Raw genomic sequence first — 25,831 nt, 5'->3', positions numbered from 1 at the left:
TCCAAGCACACTGAGAGTTCACTTCTGTAAGACATTGAACAACATCAGTATCCAAGAAACAGAAATAATTCTAAAGAAGATAGCAGCTCACCGTCTTTTAAAAAACATTCAAGGGACTGAAGCGATAGCACAGCAGGTAGTGCGTTTGCCTTGCACACTTCCGACCCAGGTTCTATTCCCAGCATCCTATATGGTCCCATGAGCACCGCCAGGAGTAATTTCTGAGTGCAGAGCCAGGAGTAACCCCTGAGCATCGCCAGGTGTGACCAAAAAGCAAAAAATAAAATAAATAAAAAAAAAACAAATACGCATGTGTGCACATCCGTACACACCCACACAAAGCTAGAAAACCTTTATATGTCAATTTAATGTAGGTGGTAGCTGTCAGTATACTTTGCTAACCCACTGTATATAACACAGTTTTATATACACTACACCCTGCTCTGGGCATGGGGGAGTGAGTTCCTGCCACAACCACCTGAGTGTTGGGAATTAGGGGTGCTCTCCCTTCCCCGTGACTACCACCACGGACTTGGGAACGGGGAGCTCTCTCAGTTTTCTCGCCGTCACCGGAAGAGAAGCAAAGCCAACTCAACTTGAAACTCACTAAAATTTGGTAGCACCTGAAACTGACCCCTCCTTGATGGTTTCCATATTTCTTTGCTTCCCATCATTGCCTCATCACACCTTATAAAAGACTGCAATGACTAAGCTTTTTACTTACCTACTTATCATATATCTCTTTATCCATCACTATCATTCATCTGCCATATGTATTATATACAATTAATGTGTATTTATGAGCACTGATATCTATATCCTACATATAATTGTATATTTATAGAATAGAAATGAAATTATAGTGTAAATAACATACATATAAATATAAAACCAGAAAAAATTCTTTTAATAAAATTATAAAATTATCAAATACTCAGTAAAAAGGTAAAGGTAAAGGCCCTCCCGTTGATCATTGATTTGTTCGAGCGGGCCCAGTAACATCTCCATTGGAGACTTTGTTGTTACTGTGTCTCAGTAATCTATGAAAATAATAAATTGCTATAAAACTCTTTTAAGTAAAGCAGATTTTATTTGGAGGCTTTTTTGAGCAAAGGGAAGGAGGAAGAGAAAGCGAGAGAGGATAAAATGTTCAAGAGAAAATGTGGGCTTCTTCAAAGGCAGAGAGAGTCCAGTACACATCCTAGTATTTAGTTAATATGTTTATAACTAGTTTGTCTCACACTTTATTCTAAAAATGCTATATGTTCTATAATATGTTCTTGATATCTCTGTGATGTATCATTAAGTCTTATGGAAAAAAAAACTCCATGCTCTAATCTCCACAAATCTTAGCTATGTCTGATATTAATTAAAACGTGTACAGTACTTATTTATATTGGGTGTGGAATTGACTAAAATTGATAGCTTATGTAATAAGATAATGGATACAGGGAAGTTCATCATTTATTTTCCACATGCATATTTTTGACAAATAAAATGAAACATAAAAACTTCCTCTACTCAGTTGTCTACTTAGTTACAGGTGAGAATCATAAGACATAGCATGGAAAAATATTGTCAGGAGTATAAAACACTGGGAGAAGCATATCTTTAAAAGCATACATTGGGGATTCCATCACAGACTTACCACGTCAAGTAATTTAATATATTAAAGCAGAAATAATTCCATAGACATGGTATCAGACATGGTGCCACTGTGACTGAGAGGAATTTCCACTTTCAATTATCTTCCTTTTTGCATCCAATCTCTGATGATATTTCAGCATTACGAAATTGGACAAGTACAGGCTTCTCAAGTTCTTGTTGATGTTATTAAGGACTTTTCAGTAAATAGAGAAATTGCTTCTAACGGGGCAGAAAATATATTATCTAATAGTCAAGGTATCTTTCTATTCTTTTTTCCACTTTATTCAAAAACCATATTTACAAAGTTCATGATGCGTTTGTTAGAGGCATTCAACATTCTAATCTCAATCCTACCACCACTGTCTTCTTCCCTTCACAGTTGTACCATTTTCCCAATCACCCCTCAAGTCTGCCCACCTAGAAGGCCCAAATAATGGATTTTATATTGTTTGTTACAACTAAATGGCTATTGGAATTAGAAAAATACTTCAGTAAAAGAAAATTTGTGAATATTGTTATATCTTACCACAGTGACATTAATTCCTTGTCCAAGGGTTAATTAAACTGCTGTTGTTAGATGAGCGTTCTGTGTTACTGGCTTTTTAAAAAAAGTTTAATTGGCTTCTTTTGATGTTACATTCCCATCCAATCTGGTGTTCTCTTACTGGGGTGTTAATATTATAGAGTTTGTAAATGTCATGTGACGGCACAGTCCTAAAAATGCAGAATCTCCAGAATATTCAACTGCGCAGTGAGCTTACTTGCGTTGGAATGTGAGTGAGGCTGCCAAGGCTTCCAGAAGTACAGGAGATTGTGGGAAGGTTGTCCATCCCAATCTGAGAAGGCCTGGTGTTTTCAGCTCCAAACCCCAGTATACCTGAAGTTTTCAACCACTTGACATCTTTGGCATGCTCTGCTGTGAGGCGGTGGAGTCAGATCTAGCATGGTGGCAGCTGTTGGGTCAGTGGGTGCTGCTGGGGCTTTGACAAAAGCAGGACTTGGCCCGCTTGGCTCCTAAAGTTGCCTTGCAGTTCTCAGTCAAACACGGGTGTATTTGAGAAACTTCTGCCACCAGTTGATTTCTTTTGAGATTCAATCATGAGTCTCTGAAGCAGGCCCAGTAGATGAGCTTACATGGCAGTGGTGGTGGAATGTGGGTTGATACTTTTTGATTCTTAATCTCCCCCCTTGGTTATTAAAACTTTGATTTCTAATTATTGGTTTATGTTCAAGTTCATGCTATTACTGTAACTAATTTGGCTCCAGTTGGGTATTCAACTCTAAGTCACATTTGTTTTCAGTGCCATCTCCTAGTTTTTATATTTTAAAATTCTTGCCCTCACCTACCCAATGATCTATTTAGACTTCACTTTGACCAACTATAACTTCTGTCCAGATATTTTAGAGGAATTTTCTAGTTTATTTCCTGAGTCCTCAGCTGTTTGTTGAGCTCCAATTTTCATGGAATGATCCTGCTCTATTCACTAATAAGCAATGCAGTTCAAATTTATTTACTTGTGATTCTGTGGATGTGAAGATTTTGGCTTTTAAAAGAAAGATGATAAATACCAGTGATTGTAAACTAAGAGAAAATAACTTTAGATTTATAGTTGCTAGGAAAGGTCTCACTGAGAATAAAATATTTATACAGAAACATAATATAAAAATATAGTGATATAAAGAATTAATTGGAGAGATTAAGCAGTAAGTGCAAAGTTCCTGTGGCAGAGATGAACTTAATCATGTAATAGCAAGGTCACAGTATCTGCACTGTAACAGTCAAGAGACAATTTAGAAAGAAACTAAGTAGAAGTAGGGGAAGGCCAGTGACCAGATCCTATAAGGTTGTGAAGAGTACCATATTCTTTAAAATATGAACTAAAGGAGAAAAACCTCTGGCTCCAGGCACATCTCTTTGATTCCACCATTCTTCCTGCATTAACATATGCCTCAGAGACCTGGGCCCTGTGAAAACAGGATGAGAACGCTATTTTGGTCTCCCAACGAGGAATTGAAAGAGCTATGTTCGCTGAAGTGAGAGAAGGAATCCAGAGTTCAGACCTCTGTGGACGATCGAGAATCAGGGACACTATCTTGTTTGCCAAGGCATCGAAAATCAGATGGGCTGGACACGTAATGTGATTTAGAGACGACTGCTGGACTAGAGCAGTTATGACTGGATGCCATGGGACATCAAAAGATTGTGTGGCTGCCCACCTACGAGATGGTCAGACTTCTTCTTCAAGACCCTCAACAAATGATTTGAGGCTCTTTGTGTTCCTGGGGCAAGTAGACGCCGTTGGTCTACATTAGCATGCAACAGGGACTAATGGAGATGTTACTGTAGCCCGTTCGAAAAAATGGATGAGTAACGGTTGTCAAGTGATCAAGTGATATTTTCTTTAAACATCCTGACTTCAGCTGTAAAGTATCTGGGCTAAAAATGCCATACTTCACAATTGCAGGTCACATTGTCACACCTCTAGAAGCATGCTTCTCTGCTCTGAGCAGAGAGATGGTCTGGGGTCATTCAACCTAAAGGACTTTCAAACCTAGTTTGTAATCCTTCTTCTATATTACTTCCTTCCAGTTAAACAGTTATTCTTCTTATTTTATTTTATCATGTTGCGACTTGATCAATTGTCTTACCCCCCCACCCCACCCCCCCAAAAAAAACTTTAAAAAATAAGTTAAAAAAAAGTAACTTATTTTTACTTACTGTGCACTCATGGATTTTTTTTTTAATTTTTATTAGTGAGACACCTTAAGGTACAGTTGCAGACTTACAAATTTTGTGCTTGGGTTTCAAGTATACAATGATCAAATACCCATCCCACCACCAGTTCCCATTTTCTACCACCACGGATCCCAGTATCTCTCCCACCCCACAACCCCCCCATTCCACCCTTCCTCTGTGGCAGGACATTCCCCTTTGTTCTCTCTCTCCTATTGGGTGTTGTGGTTTACAAAAGAGGCATTGAGTGGCACTCATGTTTGGTTTATAATCTACTTTCAGCATGCTTCTCCCATCCGGCGGGGGGGATCCTCCTAACACCCTTTATTTGGTCCTCCTTTCTCTATCTGAGCTGCCTTTACCTCCTTTCTCTATCTGAGCTGCCTTTACCTCTAGTATATGTGGCTGGCCTCCAAGCCATGGAGCAACATTTCTGATACTAATCTTGGCCATTCTTGGGTGTTAATCTCCTATTTTGTTACTTTATGTTCCCCAGAGGAATGCAATCTTTCTATATCTATCCCTCTCTTTCTGATTCATTTAGCTTAACATGATACTTTCCATATAGTACCGCTTGTATGTAAATGTCATGACTTCATCTTTTCTAACCGCTACATAGTACTCCATTGTGTACATGTACCAAAGTTTCTTTAACCAGTCATCTATTCTAGGGCACTCAGTTTTTTTTCAGATTCTGTCTATTGTAAAGGTACTCATGGATTTTACTGTGTTAAAGTAGGCCTTAGTCTCTCTTGTAAGTGCCTATTTGTTTTAGTTTTAGTATTCATTTTTATGCAATAAATCCTTAACTAAAGTCCCCTTTGCATTACATCATCAGCACATCTTGGGGAAATCTTATAAAAACTCAAATTTTCTCAAGTTATAATTTCATCCTCCTTCACAGAATCTGCTTTATCTTTAAGTTTTTAAAAATTATTAATGTTTATTCTTTTGGTATTGTACTCCCACTACCATTAGAATACCCAAAGCTTCCTACCACTGTGCTCCTGTCCCCTTTCATCTGCTTCTCCCTCCCTTGTTTTGGAGGGGAACACTCTGCACCCCACCCCCAGCTTGACAGCCTCATTTATGTAGCCAAAGTCCAAGGCTTTGTTATTATTAGAAACTGTCCTCTTTCTTGCTTTGTTTCTTTATGGATAGCATGAATTATTATCATCTGGATTATTATTATTATTATATTATTATTATTATTTTTACTTTTTGGTTCACACCCAGAGACGCGCATGGGTCACTCCTGGCTCCGCACTCAGGAATTACTGCTGGCGGTGGTCAGGGGATCATATGGGATGCTGGGAATTAAACCTGGGTAGGTCGCATGCAAGACAAATTAGCCAAAGATAATTTGGATATTTGGCTCTCCCTCTGTACTATCGCTCCAGTCCGTGGCTTTTTTTATTTCTTTCCCTATGACTTATTTCAATTAACATCATACCCATAGCTTCATCCATATTGTATTAAAAGGTAAAATTTCACCTTTTCTTATAACTGAGTAGTATTTCATTTTGCGTTTATACAACTGTTATGGTACTTTTGACTTATTTCCTTATCTTCTCTCTTGTATTCAGATTTTCAATTAAAATGTGTGTTCGTGTATTCTTTGAGTTTTTGTGTTCTTGGAATACAGGACAAGGAGGTGAATAAGTGGGTTATATGAGAATTATGCTTTTATTTCACTGTCACTGTCACTGTCCTCCCGTTGTTCAAGGATTTGCTCCAGCGGGCCCAGTAATGTCTTCATTGTGACCATTGTAACTGTGTTTGGCATATCAAATACATCACGGGGAGCTTGCCAGGCTTTGCCATGCAGGCGAGATACTCTCGGTAGCTTGCTGGGCTGTCTGAGAGGGGCGGAGGAATCAAACTCGGGTCGGCCATGTTGGATGCTTAGCCAGGCAAATGTACTCTCAATACCACACAGCCATGTTAAGACTTTATATTCCCTAGCTAAACTTTTGGAATCTCATACCCTTGTACTTTTGATCTAGAACTTTTCTCCTCTTTCATATTGGTCTCATTTTTAATCATCTCTCTAAGTTCTAGTACGACTTACTTTCTCTGGCTATAAAACTCTAAGAATTGGATGTTCTCTTCACTGATCCTAACAATACCTGTATATTCATAAACTATAGCAATACAGTCTAATAATTATTTTTTCAAGTGATAAATTTTGTTTAGTCCACTGCCCTTCATTTTATTTTGTTCAAGCACCATAGCTTACAGAGTTAGTAATACTTGGGTTTAAGACATACAATGTTCCATCACTAATTATACCACCAAGTTCATCTTCTCTCCACAGTGTTCAGGTTCTCTCTCCCACCACCATACTAAGTCCAACCTGCCATCTTAACAGTCACCTTTTTAAGTTTGTTTCCTTAATGCTTGGTCTCATGCTCTCAGTGTCATTGACAGTGTTTTGGATATTTGGCTCTCCCATTCCTTAATACCACTGAGGTACATTCGTTCCTGCTCCCTGTTGCTGCCATATATCTCTTTCTCTCCCAATATTTCCTAATTGTCTTTCCTTTTCATCCCTATATTTTGGGACCAAGGGTGATCTAAGCATCCTCCATTTAAAACATTGCATTTGCTCATCCAGTTACTCGAAATACCATATATAAATGATATCATCTTGTGTTTGTACTTCTTCTGGTTTACTTCATTAACATGAGAACTTCAAGTTCCATCCATGTTGCAGCAAATTGCATGATTTCATCATTTCTTACTCCTGCATAGTAATTCCTTTAGTATATATACCACATCTTAGTGATCCACTGATTTGTTCTTGGACATCTGGAATGATTTCAGAGTTTAGATACTGCACTGAGTTATGTAATGAACATAAGATATTTATTTATTATCTTATAAGATCCACATAAGATATTTATTTATTTATATATTTTAAAAAATTTTATTAGTGAAACACCATGAGGTACAGTTGTAGACTTAGAAATATTTGTGCTTGAGTTTCAGTTATACAATGATTGAGTACCCATCCCTCCACCAGTGCCCTTTCTCCACCATCACTGATCCCAGTATCCCTCCCACCCCTATCCCCCCATCCCACCCTGACTCTTTTGTTCTCTTTCTCCTTTTTGGTGCTGTGGTTTGCAAAGAGGCATTGAATGGCAATCATGTTTGGTCTAGAGTCTACTTTCAGCATGCATCTCCCATCCTGGGCTGATCCTCCCAACATCTTTTATTTGGTACTCCCTTCTCTATCTGAGCTGCCTTTCCCCCTAGCATGTGCAACTGTCCTCCAAGCCATGGAGTAAACTTCTGGTACTTATCTTGGCTATTCTTGGGTGTTAGTCTCCTATTTTGTTACTTTATGTTCCCCAGATGAATGCAATCATTCTAACATAAGACATTTAAATTAATGTGTTTTTTTTTCTGTCTTGGGCATAAATGCCCAAAAGTGAAATTACTAGATCTAATGGCAGCTCAATTTAAATTTAGTTAAAATTCTCAATACTATTTTCTTTAGGGATTGAACCGGACAATATTCCTACCAGCAGTGAATATGAGTTCCTTTTTATTGCTTTCCCACAAACACAGATTGTCCCCTTTATTTTTGACATTCTCATTGGTGTGAGATAATATCACACTGTGATCTTGATTTGGTTTTTCGTAGTAAGTGATGATAAACATTTTTTTATGCACCTGTTATCCGTCCATTTATCTTCCTCAGAAAAGTCCCTGTTAATTTTCTTTTCTCATTTTTGATTGGATTTTTTAATTTTTTTAATTTTTGTGGGTGCTTTATATATATGGAATATCAAGTCTTTATTTGATGTGCCGACTGAAACTATTTTCCCTCAACCAGTTAGCTGTCTTTTAGTTTTAACACATGTTTGTTTTTTTTCTTTTTCCATGCGGAAATTCTTTAACATGATGCAGTTGCATTTGTTCGTCTTTGCAACTGGCATTGTTTCATTGAAGACAACATTGAGAGTGAGATATTGGAGAGTCCTGCCTACATTTTTCTCTATGCATTTTATAGAATCTGATCTAATTTCAAGGACTTTTATCCACTTTGAATTGACTTTTATGTAAGGTGTGAAATACACATCCAGTTTTCTTTTCTTTTTTTCTATAAGTGACAATTCAGTTTTGCCAGCATCATTTGTTCAAGGGGTTATCTCTACTAGATTTCATGCTCTCAGAACCTTTGTCAAATATTAGAGAGATAGATTTTTCCTTCGATAGTTTATTCTTAGCCATTGGGAAGAAAGTCTGTTATTACAATACCATGCTGTTTTGATTTCTATTCTTTTATAGTAAAGTTTAAAGTTAGGTATTATGATGATGCCCAGTTTCTTATTTTTCAGTATTATTTTGGTGACTCGGGGATTTTTATTATGCTATAAAATCTTTATTATGAATTGTTCTAAGTCCTTGAAGAGTGTTGTCTGAATTTGGATAGCAATTGCACTGAATATAGTAGTTTTGGTCACGATCCTCCCATTGTTCATCGATTTGCTCAAGCGGGCCCAGTAACGTCTCCATCAAGAGACTTGTTGTTACTGTGTTTGGCATATCGGATACATCATGGGTAGCTTGCCAGGCTCTGCCATGTGGGCGAGATACTCTCGGTAGCTTGCCGGGCTCTCCGAGAGGGGCGGAGAAATCAAACTCGGGTTGGCCATGTTGGCCGCCTGTAAGGTAATAGTTTAGGTAAGATGGATATTTTGACAATAATGATTCTTCCAATCCAAGAGCATGGGATGCCTTTTCCATTTTCTAAGATATTCTATTTTTTAAGTGTTTTGAAGTTTTCATGGTATAGATCTCCCGCCTCTTTTATTAATTCCTAGATACTTGATTGATGTTCTTGAATATTGTTTTGAGTGGAATAAATTCTTCGAGCTCGTTATCCTCTGATTCATTATTTGCATATAAGAATGAGACAAATTTTTGTTTATTGACAATTTTGTCAGCCACTTTGATGCATTGGTTCACTGTTTCCAGAATTTTGTTGTGGACTTTTTTGGGGTCTTATTTGTTTAATGTCATGTCACCTACAACTAGAGATAATTTGATGTCCTCTTTTCCTACTTTGACCCATTTAATTTCCCTTTTTTGCCTGATTGCTCTTGCTAGACTTCTAATATGAGTAAGAGTGGAGATAGTGGAAATCCTAGCTTTGTATCTTATCTCAGTGAGAAAACACTTTCCTTTTTTTACCACTAAGAGTAAGATTGACTGGGGACTGAAGCAGTAGCACAGTGGGTAGGGTGTTTGCTTTGAACGCAGCTTATCCGGGTTCGATTCCCAGCATCCCATATGGTCCCCTGTGAGTGCAGAGCCAGGAGTGACCCATGTAAATCACCAGGTGTGACCCAAAAAGCAAAAAAAGGAAGAAGAATACTGAATGTGAGCTTATAAATAGCCATTACTGTCTTGATAAAGACTGTATACTTTCTGGGGAAAAGAAATGCTGTACTGCCCTGTATCAAATATAAGGGATGTATATAGCATCCACATTTTTGGATTTAGAGGACAGCCTGACATCAGAAAAGAGGAAATAGGGTCCCAGACTGCTGACATGTGACTTCTCTGTGTGGGTTTCCAGGCAGAAAGGGGCTATTCTGGGCTTCAGTGAGCAGGCTTTTACATTTAGAGGACAGACTGATATAAGGTGCGACTAATTCCTGTCCTAAGGGAATTAGTCCAATGGAGTGTGACACAGGAGACAGGATCCCCAGCTTTTCTGGCATGTGGCTCCTTTGCACAGGTTTTGGGGCAGGAAGGGTATATGGAAGGACGCTATCATTGATCAGATACTTGCGTTCTAGCTAAAAGTGTAATATGTCCTCGTTGGAACCCAGCAACTTACGTTAGTCTTGGAATGTCTCAGTTGTTCAATAACTTTGTTTTTTCCCCCTCTGCTGCTGTGATAAAATCCAATTCTGCTTTCTTCTACAATTTCCAGTATATAGGAAAAACCTTCTACTGCTCTTTTTCTGCTTTTACTTGTCCTAGTGAAATGTGTTCGCTTGAAAAAGGAAGAAAAGTGGATATCTGGAACCACAAACTTCTGGACATGAGAGCATAACTATCATAGAAGAAGGAATATTTGGAACTGGTGAAAAGGTGAGCAGCCACCAAAAGCCAGAAGCCTACAGAGGCCTTCCAGTGTCACAGTTGCAGTCTATATCTCATATTACACATACAAGGAGCCAAGAGTAAAGGATAAGATTGGTGAAATGATCACTCAGGGGTTATAACATACTTCTGTTGTCTGAGCAGAGCACACTATACCTGACACAGGACATGGGCCTACTAGGTGATTTGATTATCACTGTCCCTCTCATTGGAAGATTACAACGTTGAGTTACTATAGCGTTCCTGTGTAAAATCACATTTTGGTTTTGAGCCACATCTAGGGGGGCCAAGAGGCTACTCTCAGCTCTGCTTAAGGGACCATTTAGTGCCGGGTACGCCACATGCAGAGCAGCATGCACTCAGAAACACTGAGCCATCTCCCTGTCTCAAGATGGTGCCTAGAAATGTTTAGACCTTTGGGGTAAGAAGTGCAAATGTGAGCCATTGTGTTTGTATCGAGTTGTGAGGTATCCGTGATGATATAGAGCCACTCACAGGCAGGTTTTGCTTTATTTGATAACGAATGCTTGAATAGAAGTATCTCCATGAATTTGCTTAAAATGCATTGCTCAGTTTGAATGATCAATATGTTTTGCTTTCTAATGGCTCAAACAAAAGAAACCAGAAAAACAAAAGATTGACATTCCCTTCCTTATGGCTTTTATGCAGTCACATTTATTTAATTGATAGGAAATGTACAAGTAAAAAACTTCATTCACATATAAATTGCAATTAGAAATCAAAGTCTTCAGTGCTTGTAGCAGTTCTTAAACAAATATTTTATTAAAATATATTTTGCTTCAATTTTAAGTTAGGTATTGTAATATATAGTGCTGTTTATATAAAGTTGCAGGCAAACAATGTTTTAAAAATACACCCATCACTAGAGTGTCATGATTGCACTAATAACAGCTCAAGTTTTCCCTCCCTCATACTCTACATCTTTGGTAGACTCTATTATGTCTGCCAATTCTCAGGCTCCTTTACTGTTTTCTAATTGTTATCCCCTTACTAGATTTCATTTTCAGAAAGGAGAGCATAGGGAACAACATATCTATCCTGCGGAATTTGATACATGAGCAGGTGGACTTGGCTATCGAAGAGATCCAAGTAGAAGTCATGGATAATCTTCTTCATTGCCCTTCTGGAATATGTGATAAATCCATCAGGACATCGGAGGGAAGTTATCTTGGTCTTGTAGTTGGTGAAGGACAGGCGGGCATTGCAAAAGCTTTTCTCGGCTTCTGCCGCATCTGCCAGTGCTGCTGCTCTTCTCTCTTTGAGGTCTTCTTTTATTGCTTCTCTGCACTGCTTTGGGAGCTCGGACTTTTGCTTGCGGTTGTCTGATGCTCTCTCCCAGCCACATTGGCAAATGAGCTCGGGAGTTTCGAAGGCAAGCATCTTTTTATGCCTATCTCTCTTTCTGTGTTCCTCGCACAACCATGGAGGTGCTGAACCAGTTGATCGTATTCTTCGTTCAATGTTGTCAAAGACAGCATCTTCCCATGTTGCCAAAATAGTGCCAAGGAGCTCCCCGTTGGTGATCGTTCTGGGAGTTCTTTTCTTAAACTTTGGAGCCCTTTTTCCCTGCTCAGTGAAGTAGAATTTTGCACAAAGGTGGTCTAATCCTGTTTGGAGTTTTGGGACAACAGCGACATTGGTCACACAAAACAGTCAATAGAATATGATGTGGTTAATTTTGTTGTGGCACTGTCCACTGGGAGATTCCCATGTCCAAAGTTTAGATTCGGCCTTGTGAAACTGTCAGTAACCATTGATGGTCTTGGTTGACATGATGAACTCAGTCAGTCTCTCACCCTGTTCATTCGATTCTAGGTCCTGGGTCCCAATGTGGAGTTCTTTGGCTGATCTTCTCGATCCTATCTTGGCATTAAAATCACTGACAATGATCTTGTAGAAGGTGTGGTATTCTTTGTAGAACTTCTCCAGCTCCATGTAGAACTTTTCTATTTCTTCTTCATCATAATTGGATGCTGGTGCATAGACAACGAAGATAGAACCTGCCGGCAGTGAGCAACATCTATTCAAGTGTATACGTCTGATTTGGGTTGTCAGGCATTTGAATGAAACAATGCTCATGGCCAAGTTCATGTTGACAAGGACACCTACACCACCAACACCACTGACACCACCAATGTCTCTTTTGTGGCATGTTTCGAGGAACAGTTCTTCTCCAGTGTCGAAAATGGCATGATGTGGTTGATGCCTTCTCATCTAGGTCAGACCAATGATGTCGTAGTTGATCTTTCACACTTGCACCATCAGGTCCTCGATGGATGCATCTGATACGAGCGTATGTGCACTGAAAGTACAGATAGTCTTTTCAGTGTTTCTTCATTTTGGCAGCTTAGTTCAGCCTTGAGATTTTATTAGCCTCTCCTTCCTCATCCTTCTTAACAGGGAAGTATTTGTGGCTCTTTCAGGGTCAAAGGAATGAGATCCATTGTATTTACTGTTTTTGGCATATTGAATATGCCACGGATAGCTTGCGAGGCTCTTCTGTGTGGGCAGGATACTCTCGGTAGCTTACCAGGCTCTCCCAGAGGGATAAAGGCTATTAGGGCAGCCTCTAATTGCCCTTGCAGGTATTCCCATGGTTCAAACTATATTTGAACCCAATCAAATATGATGGGGTAATCTTAGAAGATGGGTATTGAGTGCCTTATGACCACAGCCACGCAGTCCGGAAAGCGGCCTGGAGTGTGATGGCAGCTGGGTAGTGGAGGTAGTAGAGGTAGTGGAGGTCTGCCAATGAGGTATTTATCTGGTACCATTTTGGTGGGGCTTCTGGGTATGATCCTGGGCCACAGGAGATTGGTGAAAGCAGGCAGGGCAGGGTAGAGTGGGGCTTCTGGGTTTGATCCCTCTGTCGCTGGAAATTGGTGGGAACAGGCAGAGGATCTCTGTTTCTGGTTCCCATTGAGCCTTGAGTCCAAGGTCACAAAGTTCAACTTACTTGGTTCTGTAGGGCTTCACTTATGTGTGAGTCTCAGCCCGAGCAACCAGAAAGTGGATGGGAGTGTGGCGGTTACTGGGTAATGGAGGTAATGGAGGAGGTTAGTGGAGGTAGTGGATATGCCATTTTGTTGGTAAAGAAGAGAACAGCACCTGACACAGACAAAGTCATACTCGAACACCTGAGGAAACTGCCATCAGTACTTATCAATACAGTGGCTCAGCTCTTAACTTGCTTCCTGTCTGAATGCAAGGTTCCGTCCCAGTAAAAAACTAGCAAGACTCTTCTATTGTACAAGAAAGGAGACATCCATGACATTGGGCATTATTGCCCAATGTGTCTGTTTTTTGTCATCTACAAGATGTTCACTCACGTCATCCTGAATAGGATTTGCAGAATACTAGATGAAGGACAACCATGTGATCAAGCCAGGTTACGAAAAGGATTCAGCATGATCACCCATATCCACATGGTAACCAAGCTCATTGAGTTTTCTCAGGAGTCCAAGAGGCTGCTCTGTCTAATGTTCTTTGATTTAAAGAAGGCCTTTGATATTGTTGAGACTGAAGCAGTCATTGAAGCCCTAGCTAAACAGGGCATTCAAACTCAATACATCAGGATCCTCTGTGAACTGTATTATGGATTCATTACCAGGATCTCACCATTCTACAAGGAAGTGATCATCGATGTCAAGAGAGGGGTATGGTGGGTTAATGCCTTTCCACCAAAACTCTTTTGTGCCACTGTCGAGAACATCATGCGATGACTGGAATGGGAAGGAATGGGAGTGAAGATAGACGGTCAGCAACTACACCACCTTCGCTTCACCTATGACATCTTTCTAATTATACCAAATATTAGTGAAGCAGCACAAATGCTGGCCTACTTCGACCATGAGTGTGGAAATGTCAGAATGCAGCTGAATCTCACGAAGACAATGTTTGTGAGAAACGATCTTGTTCCTGACATTCCATTCGCTCTCAATAGAACAAACATCTCCGAATGTAACAGTTATGTGTACCTAGGTTGAGAACTCAACATGCAAATGACCTACCATCTGAGTTGTGCAGGAGGAAGAGAGTGGCTTAGAACTCCTTCAAGAGCATCAAAGAGCTATCTAAGAGCTCAAAAAACCTTCGTCTCCAGGCACATCTCTTCGGCTCCACCATTCTTCCTGCATTAACATACACTTCAGAGACCTTGGCCCTAGAAAATAGGATTAGAATGCTATTCAGGTCTCCCAAAGAGGAATTGAAAGCGCTATGGTTGAAGTATCACACTTCTCTCAACTAAGAGAAAGAATCTGGAACTCTGACCTCCATCAACGATCGAGAATCAGGGACACTGTCTCTTTTGCCAAGGCGTCAAAAATCAGATGGTTTGGACATGTAATGCAATTTGGAGACAACCGCTGGACTAGAGCTCTTACAGACTGGATTCCATGGAATGTTAAAAGATCACGTGGCCGCCCATCTATGGGATGATTAGATTTCTTTGTCGAGACCCTGAATGATCAGTTTGAGACTCTTTGTGTTCCTGGAGTGAACAGCCCCCACTTGGCTACACTAGCATGCAACAGGGAGGAATGGAGACATTACTGGCACCTGCTTGAGCAAATTGATGAGTAACAGGATGTCAAGTGATCAAATGATCAAGGTTTCTTTTACATTAGATTCTTCCTTTCCTTCCTTCCTTCCTTCCTTCCTTCCTTCCTTCCTTCCTTCCTTCCTTCCTTCCTTCCTTCTCTGTCTTTCTCTCTCTCTTTCTCTCTCTTTCTTTCTTTCTTTCTTTCTTTCTTTCTTTCTTTCTTTCTTTCTTTCTTTCTTTCTTTCTTCATACCTAGCAATGCTTTGGGTTACTCCTGCCTCTGCACACAGGACTCACTCCTGGTTGTGCTCAGGGGACTGTATGAGATGCCAGGGAATTTAACCCAGGTAGCTGGCATGCAAGACAAATACCCTACCTACTATACCATTACTCTGACCCTCAAATAATTCCTTTTATTTTCCTTTGTTTTGCGGGTCACATCCAACTGTGCTGTGAGTCACTCCTTTCTCTGTGCTCAGGTATCACTCCTGATAGTTTTGCAGTGCTGACGATGAAACCAAGGGCATACACATGCAAGACAAATGCCTTAAACCCTGTACTATCTCTCTGACCCTCTAAATATTTCTTTCAATATGAAACCCACATCTGATACTCAGACACTCTTAATATAATAATTTTTTTTAAAAATGTAGCTTAACCATCATGCTATTATATGCACCTTTCCTTGGACTTCTCAAAGAACTATATTATTTTCTATCTGCAACTTCCTATCTAGCTGTACTTTTCTTACTGGCTTTCAGATGTCAGTATAAGAATGATAGGCATTTATGCTTAAATACAGTTAGGCTATTCAGAGAAAAATTATTTTTTCATCAATCTGATCCTCATAACAACAAACAAAATAATATTGATGAATCTACTTTACAGATGACAAAATCAAAGATATTTTCAGGTCACATTCATACCGATCGATAGTTATGTAAGCAATAGAATTAGGTTCAGTTATTGATCTTTACATTCCCCCCTTTAAAAAAATTCACACCATACCTCAGTTATGGTAATATCAATTTTTTAGGAAAGCAGCTTTTAGATGAGACCTATTTTTATTTAGCAAATCTTGAAATGGCATTCTAATGACAATACCCCTGCTAATGACCTTTTCCTTACTTACAAAATAAGGAAAATCTTATAATTATTAGCCAGTGTCTGCTCTGTACTCCAGGCCCCTGACAATGAGTGCATGAGCACGGGTGTTACTATTCTAGGGAAGAGGATTAATAATTAGATATTACTTGGGGAAAAGGGCAATACTTCATCAAAAGACAAAGTTCTAGCTTTGATATCTCTTTGTGCAGTTGCCGGAACACTCCTAGTGCCTGCTACTAATCTAAAGATTAGTTGGCGGCTTTGCCCTTTTTCTAGTGAAATATTCTTCTTGTGGGAAAAGAATTACCAATATATATTGAGATTTTTAATGTTTTATTAAAGGTTGTTCACTTACATTTGTAGGATCCTGCAGCACCTACCACATCATTATCAGGCAAATTCTAAATTTACTCAGAGAGAAATAATGTTATGCTAAGAGTTCTCCAGAATCATAAGGCATTGAACTTTGGGGTGACACTCTTTGCCAGTAAAAAATATTGTTTAACACACTCTTTTTATTGCCTTGAAGTTGTATGGAGTGGACCTTGCCTCAGAGATGAGAATTTTAGACTTAAGCTTTAATGTCACCATGGCAATATTTTCAGACAAGACTGAGCATGGCTCAATTTATATTGCAACACTAACACAGGGAAATTTCCATGAGATCATATAGATCACTGCAGGTACTCAAGTCTTCCTTATCATGAAAACCCCTTCACCCCTCCCCCCAAAAGCTTCCACAGCACTGAGTGGATTCTGAGACAACACTCTCCAAATACAATGAGCAATTATTTCTGGGTTTTATAAAGGATAGGAAAGGAAAGTGCACTATGAATATCAACACATTGTAAGGACTCTAAGTGATTTCCAGAGAGCCGCAGAATGAGCAAGGATATTTGCTCTAGGTAGGGGGCTTGTCTATGAGTGTTGCAATCTAGAAGTTAGGCTTCTATCTTTGGAGGGCATCTTTAGAGCCTAGAATTGGCACAAACTACAATATAAATACTAAATAAAACAAAGATTGAAGTTTCTGTATCAAATGAGCCAAAACATGGACCCAAATTATTGAGAGTGAAGAAAACCAGTTATAATGGAGAAAATCAAGCATAAAAGAAATACATTAGAAACCTTCAAATAGTCTGATCTTTAACTTGTTCCTACCTAACCTCCACATTTTTTTCTATTGCATAGTAATGGTAATTTCCACTCACAGTCACTGTGAGTAATGCATAAATAAAATAGAATTAGACCTCAGGATTATAAAATACTAAATAGCAAGGTTCATCACAAATAGTAAGCACCTATTTTCCTATTACTGTACCTTTGATAATAAAAAAATTATAATTTTGGGCGGAGGGGGAGCAAATCTGGCAATGTTTAGTGTTACTCCTGACTTTGTGCTCAGAAATTAACCCTTTGGTGCTTAGGGTACCACAGAGGATGACCAAATTGACCAAAGGTTGACTGTGTGCAAGGCAAATATACTACCCACTATTATATCTCTCTGCTTCAAAGAGTGTAATTTTATAAATATTCTTGTCTTTTTAATTTTTTTCTATTGAGGTAACATAATTTATGGTTATTCCTAGTATTGCAATTTACAAAGTTATTCATAGCAAAGTTTCTTGTATAAAATTTTCCAATACCAATTTCATCACCAGTATTAGGGATCACTCCTGACTGGGCTTAGGGACCACATGGGGTGCCAGGAATCAAACCCAGGTTGGCTTCGTGCAAGACAATTGCCTTAACCTCTGACTCCAGATGTTCTTTCTTTCTTTTGTTTTAAAAAAAAATTCTTGACTTATAATTTGGATTTTCGATCACATATATTTTCTGTTGCTACCATAATACAACATCTCTTTGTCTTCCACTTGTGTTTCATGCACATAATATCATCCTTTAATGGAACAGGACCCAAAACATTCTACCACAAGACTTAAAAATTCTGCTTCATCTAGTTTAGGCATATTGAATTGCTCCTGTATGAAAATGAATAAGAATATCAGAAAGTTACTAGTGTCACATCCCTTTTAGTTGGTGTCTGGGGGTGGAGAGGTCTGAAGGAGAAAAAAAATGCTTAATGCTTACATAAATAAAAGTGTCACAACATAACAAATTATAAGTTGTCCTTGTCAGCAAATAGCAGGAAGGAACAGAATGATCACACTCTGAATGAAATTTTTTGGGAGGTTAGGTAAATTGGGCCACACCCATCTATGTTCTTGGCTTATTTGTGGCTCTGTGCTCAGGGACCATTCTGGGTTGGTGCTTGTGCGCAGGAAACACGAAGCATCTATCCAGGGTTGGCGATGTGCAGGCAAAGTAACATTATTCCCTACACTGTCTCAGTATTGTCTCAGTTTTTATGCAGTGGTGATTGCTCTCTGAACATAAGGACACATATTAGGAGGGAAGATTTTTAGTCCGAGTTCGAGGGTCTACAGGATAGCTGCAGTCATTGGTCAGGCATGTTTATCTCCTTATTGCATAGTAGGTAGGACATTTGCTTGCATGTGACTGACCCGGGTTCAATTCCTCCACCCCTTTCTCGGAGATCCCGGCAAGCTACCAAGAGTATCCAGCCCACATGGCAAAGCCTGGCAAGCTACCCGTGATGTATTCGATATGCCAAACACAGTAACAAGTCTCACAATGAAGACATTACTGGGCCCACTCGAGCAAATTGATGAACAATGGAAGGACAGTGCTACAGTGCTACAATTTGCTTTGTTTATTTATATTGCACATAAGTGGAATCAAAGGAAAATTTTGTTTTCTGTCTGACATTATACTTGGAATAATTATATCATTCGTCTGAACATGTGAAGAGTGGTCTTAAGCATGGCTGTGGCTGGAACCAGGGGTCTTCAGCTGCTGGGTCTCTGCTCGGGGTGGGGAGGGAGACTCAACCCACCCTCCTCAAAGGGGCCCCGGTGAGGACAGCCAAGCGCAGAGGCAGGAGACTCTGCACTGTTCTCTTACGGGAGCAGGGTTTTATAGTCTCTGGGTCTTGGCCGTTGATGGGTGCCAGGGGCAGTTGCTGGGTGTAACGCCTACATACTGGAAGATGGGGGATCTGGGTGGAGGAGGCCCCAGTTCCAATCCGAGCAGGCTTGGAGATCTATGTCCTGGGTAGAACCGGCAGAGGAACCCAGGTGTGCGGGACTCGGGGTGTAGATCTCCAAGCCTGCTCGGACATAGATTTAATGTGTTTTTATTTTGTTGAAATAGAGGCAAAAAAGTGGATCAACCACATGGATATTAAAACATTATATGATAGTTCAATTTTTAGCTTTTGGAGGAAATTACATATGCATGGAACTGTTAACATAGAAACAAAAATACAATGTACATTTCTATCAAAAAGTTAAGAAACAAAGCATACTATGAAAACTTTTAGAAAATATAAGAAGAAAATATACACACTTACATGGTTAAAAAAATTAACTTTTCTAAATTTTTTTTTGACTTTTTTAAAAGTCAAACTTTTAAATTTTAAAACTAATTTATATTTTGTTTGAATCTCATGTCAAAATATAAATACATACACGCACATATAACTCAAGAAAGCTCTGGAAATTATAACATGCAAAAGTGAAGCATTAAAATTCTCAAATGTTGACTTCAGTGTTAATTGCTTTCTCAAAATGTAGAGAATAATTTATTCTAAAATTGGAACCACAGACTCAAAGTACCAGATGAGAATAAGAGCAGAAGAATGAGCTAAAATATGTTAGGACCATTTTATAGAAGAGGAATGCTTAAAATGAATCTTAAAATAGAATTTTGTTTGGAGAAGTGATGACAACATCAATAAAATTATGGACAAATTAAAGATCAATTGGAGCTACATGTATAAGGAGTTGAAGAATGGAGATGATTAATGTTTGGAAATAAATTTGAGTTTATTTTTGAAGAAACTAAATACTAGTTTCAGAAATGGAATATGACTTTTACTCTTTTTTATTTGATTTGATACTTCTTTAAAGGTAATGTCTTATTTAATATTTTAATTATAGTTTATGTAGAGTAGTGTCAAAGTTTACATTATTGAAATAAAAAAATATTAGCTCCTCCCCCGCCTTAAGTGCCTACACATTTCCATCAGCATACCTATATCTTTTCTGCTTTGTTTTTCTCCCCCAGGATTGATAATTGGTTTGGTATTACAATGCTAAAGGTTTCTCTTTGTTCAGTTCCGTCTGTTCTCTTATTTTTGTTTCTTTATAGTCCACTGTTGAGTTGCATCATCTAGTATTTGACTTCTCTCTGACTTGTTCTGCTTATTTTGATAACTTCCAATTCCATTCACATTGTAACGGACTGCACAGCCTGATATTTTCTTATAACTGTTAAGTATTCCAGTATATATAATATAAAACTTATGTATTTATCTGTGGTTGGACACTTGGATATCTTCCATTATGTGGCTATTTACTAAGTGGTATGGTGGACATGTCACAAGTCCCTAGTAACAAGTGACTATGAGCACTTTTCCACATGTCGACTCTTCATTTGTGTGTCTTCTTTGGGTAAATGTTTGTTCATCTACTGTCCCCATTCTCGGATGGGTTATTGAACATTTTATTGTAATCTGTGAATGCTTTATAAATTCTGAAAATTAACTCTTTATGCATCGTGTACACATATTTTCTTTCATTTTGTAGGGTGTCCTTTTTTTTGCCTTTTGTCATGTAAGGTTTTCGTTTTTGTATTAATTTGTTGCAGTCCCATTTGTATATTTTCTCTGTTTATTTGGGTATTGGGCCACACCTGATTTTCTCAGGGCTAACTACTTGATCTGTCCTCACATATAACTCCTGGTGGTACTCAGGGGACCATATATACTGCTTGGGATGAAACTGGGGCTGGCTGCAGAAAAAGCTAGCACCTTACTTATGTACTATCTCTCTGATCCCTATTTTTATTGTAGTTATCTTTGGAGTAAAATCACTGAAGATTCCTACTAGGTTCATTTCCTGGAGGGTTCTGTCTTTACTTCTCACATTTTATGGATTCTAGTTTAATATCAAGGCTTTGATCCATTTTGAACTAAATTTTGTGAATGGTGTGATAAATTATTGTAAATTGTAAATAATTTCTTCCTTTTTTAGAAAGCGTTTGTTCCATTTTCCCATTAACATTTATTAAAAAGACTTATTTTCTCTATATCATGTACTTAGCTCCCTTGTCATATAGACTAAGGTAAAGATAAAGGTAAAGGCCCTCCCGTTGATCATCGATTTGCTCGAGCGGGCCCAGTAACATCTCCATTGGAGATTTTGTTGTTACTGTGTTTGGCGTATCGAATACATCATGGGTAGCTTGCCAGGCTCTGCCGTGTGGGGGAGATACTCTCGGTAGCTTGCCGGGCTCTCTGAGAGGGGCGGAGGAATCGAACTCGGGTCAACCATGTTGGCTGCATGCAACGCAAATGCTCTACCGCTGTGCTCTAACTGCCATAAATTTGAGGGTTCATCTCAGAACTTCCAATTCTGTGTGATAACATTATTCTAGTACAACACAGTTTTGATTACAATAACTTATAGTACAATTCAAAGTAGGAAAATGCCATAACACCCAGCTTCATTTTTCTTATAATTGCCTTGGTTACTTGTGCATTTTTATGGTTCCCTACAAATCTTAGTAGCATTTTTCCATGTCCTTGAAGAATGTCTTAGAAAATTTGATGGGGATAGAATTAAATCTTTATAATACTTTGTATAGGAAGGTCATTTTGATCTTGGTTCTTCCAATGCACGAAGACAGAATATTTTTCCATTTAACTAGATTCCTATTTTATTTCTTTCAACAGTGACTTTATTATTTATTTGTTTATTTGTTTGTTTTGCTTTTGGGGTCACACCCGGTGATGCACAGCGGGTTACTCCTGGCCCTTCACTCAGGAATTACTCCGGGCGTTTCTTGGGGGACCATGTGGGATTCTGGGAATCAAACCCTGGTCGGCCACATGCAAGGAAAATGCCCCATCCGCTGTGCTATCGCTCCAGCCCCTTAATAATGACTTTAAATGTTCTCTGTCGTAGTCATTCATTTTATTAGGAATCCTTTTTTACTTCCTAAAATGCTGCTTGCCATGATTTTATTTATTTATTTTAAGATTTTTTTTATAACCCAACTCATTTTAATAGGACTATTAATACTCATGATGTTTCAACAAACAGCATTAATCATTTTAGTGTTGACATATTGACAAATGATTTGATACATAAAAAAGAAAAAACATAATCAAAGACAACCAAATTACATTTTTCAGCTGCTCATGGGAGAAAATAATGTTAATGTAATTTAGAGTTTCAAAGAGGATTAACAACCATCCTGGTGAGAACCTACCCAAAAAAAACAATCCAGTCATAACTCAGCAGTAGATACTTGCAAGAAAATAAGATGCTTCAGCTAAGAGTATTATACCATTCCAAAATGAAACATTGGTCCAAAATTCATGAAATTAAATGCATAATTCTGAAACTTTACTTATTATACTGCAAAGGTCATGGTTTAGTTTGACAGAGAGAAACTTTATTATTGAATCACTGTGAGATAGATCTTTACAAAGATGTTCATGATTAAGTTTCAGTCATACAGTGTTTCAAGGACCATCTTTCCACTAGTGTTTATTTCCCAGAACCAGTGTCCCCAGCTTCTCTCCCATCATCCCCCCCCCCATCCTGGCACCCAGCCTGCTTCTTTGGCAGGCATTTTCTTCTTTCTTTCTTTCTTTCTTTCTTTCTTTCTTTCTTTCTTTCTTTCTTTCTTTCTTTCTTTCTTTCTTTCTTTCTTCTCCTTCTCCTTCTCCTTCTCCTTCTCCTTCTCCTTCTCCTTCTCCTTCTCCTTCTCCTTCTCCTTCTCCTTCTTCTTCTTCTTCTTCTTCTTCTTCTTCTTCTTCTTCTTCTTCTTCTTCTTCTTCTTCTCCTTCTCCTTCTTCTTCTTCTTCTTCTTCTTCTTCTTCTTCTTCTTCTTCTTCTTCTTCTTCTTCTTCTCTCAACTTCTTCTTTTGAGTATTGTGGTTTGCAGTACTTCACTTGATCACTTGACATCCCGTTACTTATCAATTTGCTCGAGCAGGCTCCAGTAACATCTCCATTCGTCCCTGTCATGTGCTAGTGTAGCCCAATGGTGTCTGCTCACTCCAGGAACATAAAGAGCCTCAAACCGATCGTTGTGTCTGGTTTGCAGTACAGATACTGAAATGTTATCAGGTATATCCCTTTACCTATTATTAACACTCAGTTCTTGCTCAGTGTAATCATTTTTAGCTATTATTGTAATTCCGGTCCCTTCTCCCTCTTACCTACACTCTATCCCATATACAATAGTGATTGATTCTAACCATTTGATGTAGGCAGGTAGATAGGGAAAGACCCTTGGTGATGAAACTTGAAATAACAAATTTTCATGGAAGAAGAATTCTAGGACCGACCCACCCTGTGGACACAGAGAACAAAGACTTGATAAGACCATCGCCAGACCCTGAAGATAAGGGCCTCCTCCCCATGAAATTCCTCCTTTTCGAAAACCTCCTTTTTTATTTTATTTTTTTAATTTTTTCCCTTTATTTTTATTTATTTTTTTACAGTTGTAGATTTACAACTTTTTGTGCTTGGGTTTCAATTATACAATGATCAGATACCCATCCCTCCACCAGTGCCCATTTTCCACCACCATGAATAATATCCCTCCCACCCCCATCCCCCCTGTCTCTGTGGCAGGGCAATCCCCTGTGTTCTCTCTCTCCTTTTGGGTGTTGTGGTCTGCAAAAGAGGCATTGAGTGGCAAACATGTTCAGTCCATAGTCTACTTTCGACATGCATCTCCCCTCCTGGGAGGATCCTCCAAACATCCTTTATTTGGTGCTCCCTTCTCTATCTGAACTGCCCTTTCCTCTAGGATACCCGACTGGCCTCTAAGTTATGGAGTAATCCTCCTGCTGCTGATCTCAGCTATTCTTGGGTATTAATCTCATACTTTGTTACTTTATATCCCCCAGTTGAATGCAATCTTTCTATGTCTATCCCTCTCTTTCTGACTCATTTTGCTTAGCATGATACTTTCCATATTGTACCACTTGTATGTAAATTTCATGACTTCATCTTTTCTAAGAGCTACATAGTACTCCATTGTGTAGATGTACCAAAGTTTCTTTAACCAGTCATCTGTTCTTGGGCATTCAGGTTTCTTCCAGTTTCTGGCTATTGTAAATAGTGCTGCAATGAACAAACAAGTGCAGATGTCACTTCGACTATACATTTTTGCCTCTCTGGGATATATTCCCAGGAGTGGTATTGCTGGGTCAAATGGGAGCTCAATTTCTAATTTTTTGAGAATCGTCCATACTGTTTTCCAGAAGGGCTGAACCAGTGGACATTCCCACCAACAGTGAAGGAGTGTCCCTTTCTCGCCACATCCACTCCAGCATCGGTTGCTTTTGTTCTTTTGAATGTGGGCCAGTCTCTGAGGTGTGAGATGGTATCTCATTGTGGTTTTGATCTGCATCTCCCTGATGATTAATGATGTAGAGCATTTTCTCATGTGCTTTTTTGCCATTCGGATTTCTTCTTTGAGAAAGTTTCTGTTCATTTCATTGCCCCATTTTTGGATGGGGTTGGATGTTTTCTTCTTGTGGAGTTTAACCAGTATTGTGTATATCCTGGATATCAACCACTTGTCAGATGTGTATTTGGTGAATATCCTTTCCCATTCTGTAGACTGTCTTTGTATTTTGGTCACTGTTTCTTTGGAGGTGCAGAAGCTTCTTAGTTTAAGATAGTCCCATTTATCTATCTCTGTTTTCACTTGCTTGGCCAGTCATGTGACATCTACGAAGATACCATTAGCTTCAATGTCATGGAGGGTTTTGCCAACTTTATCTTCAATGTACCTTATGGTTTCTGGTCTGATGTTGAGGTCTTTAATCCATTTTGATCTTACTTTTGTACATGGTGGTAGGCAGAGTTCTGAGCCTATTTTTTTGCATGTAGCCGTCCAGTGATGCCAACACAATTTATTAAAAAGGCTTTCCTTACTCCACTTCACATTACTTGCACCTTTATCAAAGATTAGATGATCATATGATTGAGGGGAGATGTCAGTGTATTCAACCCTGTTCCATTGGTCTGCAGTTCTGCCTTTGTTTCAGTACCATGCTGTTTTAATTACTACTGCTTTGTAGTACAGTTTGAAGTTAGGGAGGTTGATTCCTCCCATTTTCTTTTTCCCAAGAATTGCTTTAGCTATTCGTGGGGGCTTATTGTTCCATATAAATTTCAGGAGTCTTTGCTCCATTTCTTTGAAGAATGTCATGGGTATCCTTATAGGGATTGCATTGAATTTATACAATGCTTTCGCTAGTATTGCAATTTTGACAATGTTAAGTCTCCCGACCCATGAGCAGGGGATATCTTTCCATTTCCTCATGTCCTCTTTTATTTCCTGAAGTAGTGTTTTGTAGTTTTCTTTGTACAGGTCCTTTACTTCCTTAGTTAAGCTGATTCCTAGTACTTGATTTTCTGGGGCACAATTGTGAACGGGATTGTTTTTTTCATGTTGCTTTCTTCTCTCTCACTGTTTGCGTACAGAAAAGCCATGGACTTTTGGGTATTGATTTTATAACCTGCAACTTTACTATATGA

The sequence above is a fragment of the Sorex fumeus genome, unplaced genomic scaffold, assembly GCF_029834395.1.
Source record: "Sorex fumeus unplaced genomic scaffold, SorFum_2.1 ptg000265l, whole genome shotgun sequence".
In the NCBI taxonomy this organism is placed as follows: domain Eukaryota; kingdom Metazoa; phylum Chordata; class Mammalia; order Eulipotyphla; family Soricidae; genus Sorex; species Sorex fumeus.
The sequence above is the reverse complement of the archived record's forward strand: the minus strand, read 5'-3'. Positions refer to the sequence as shown.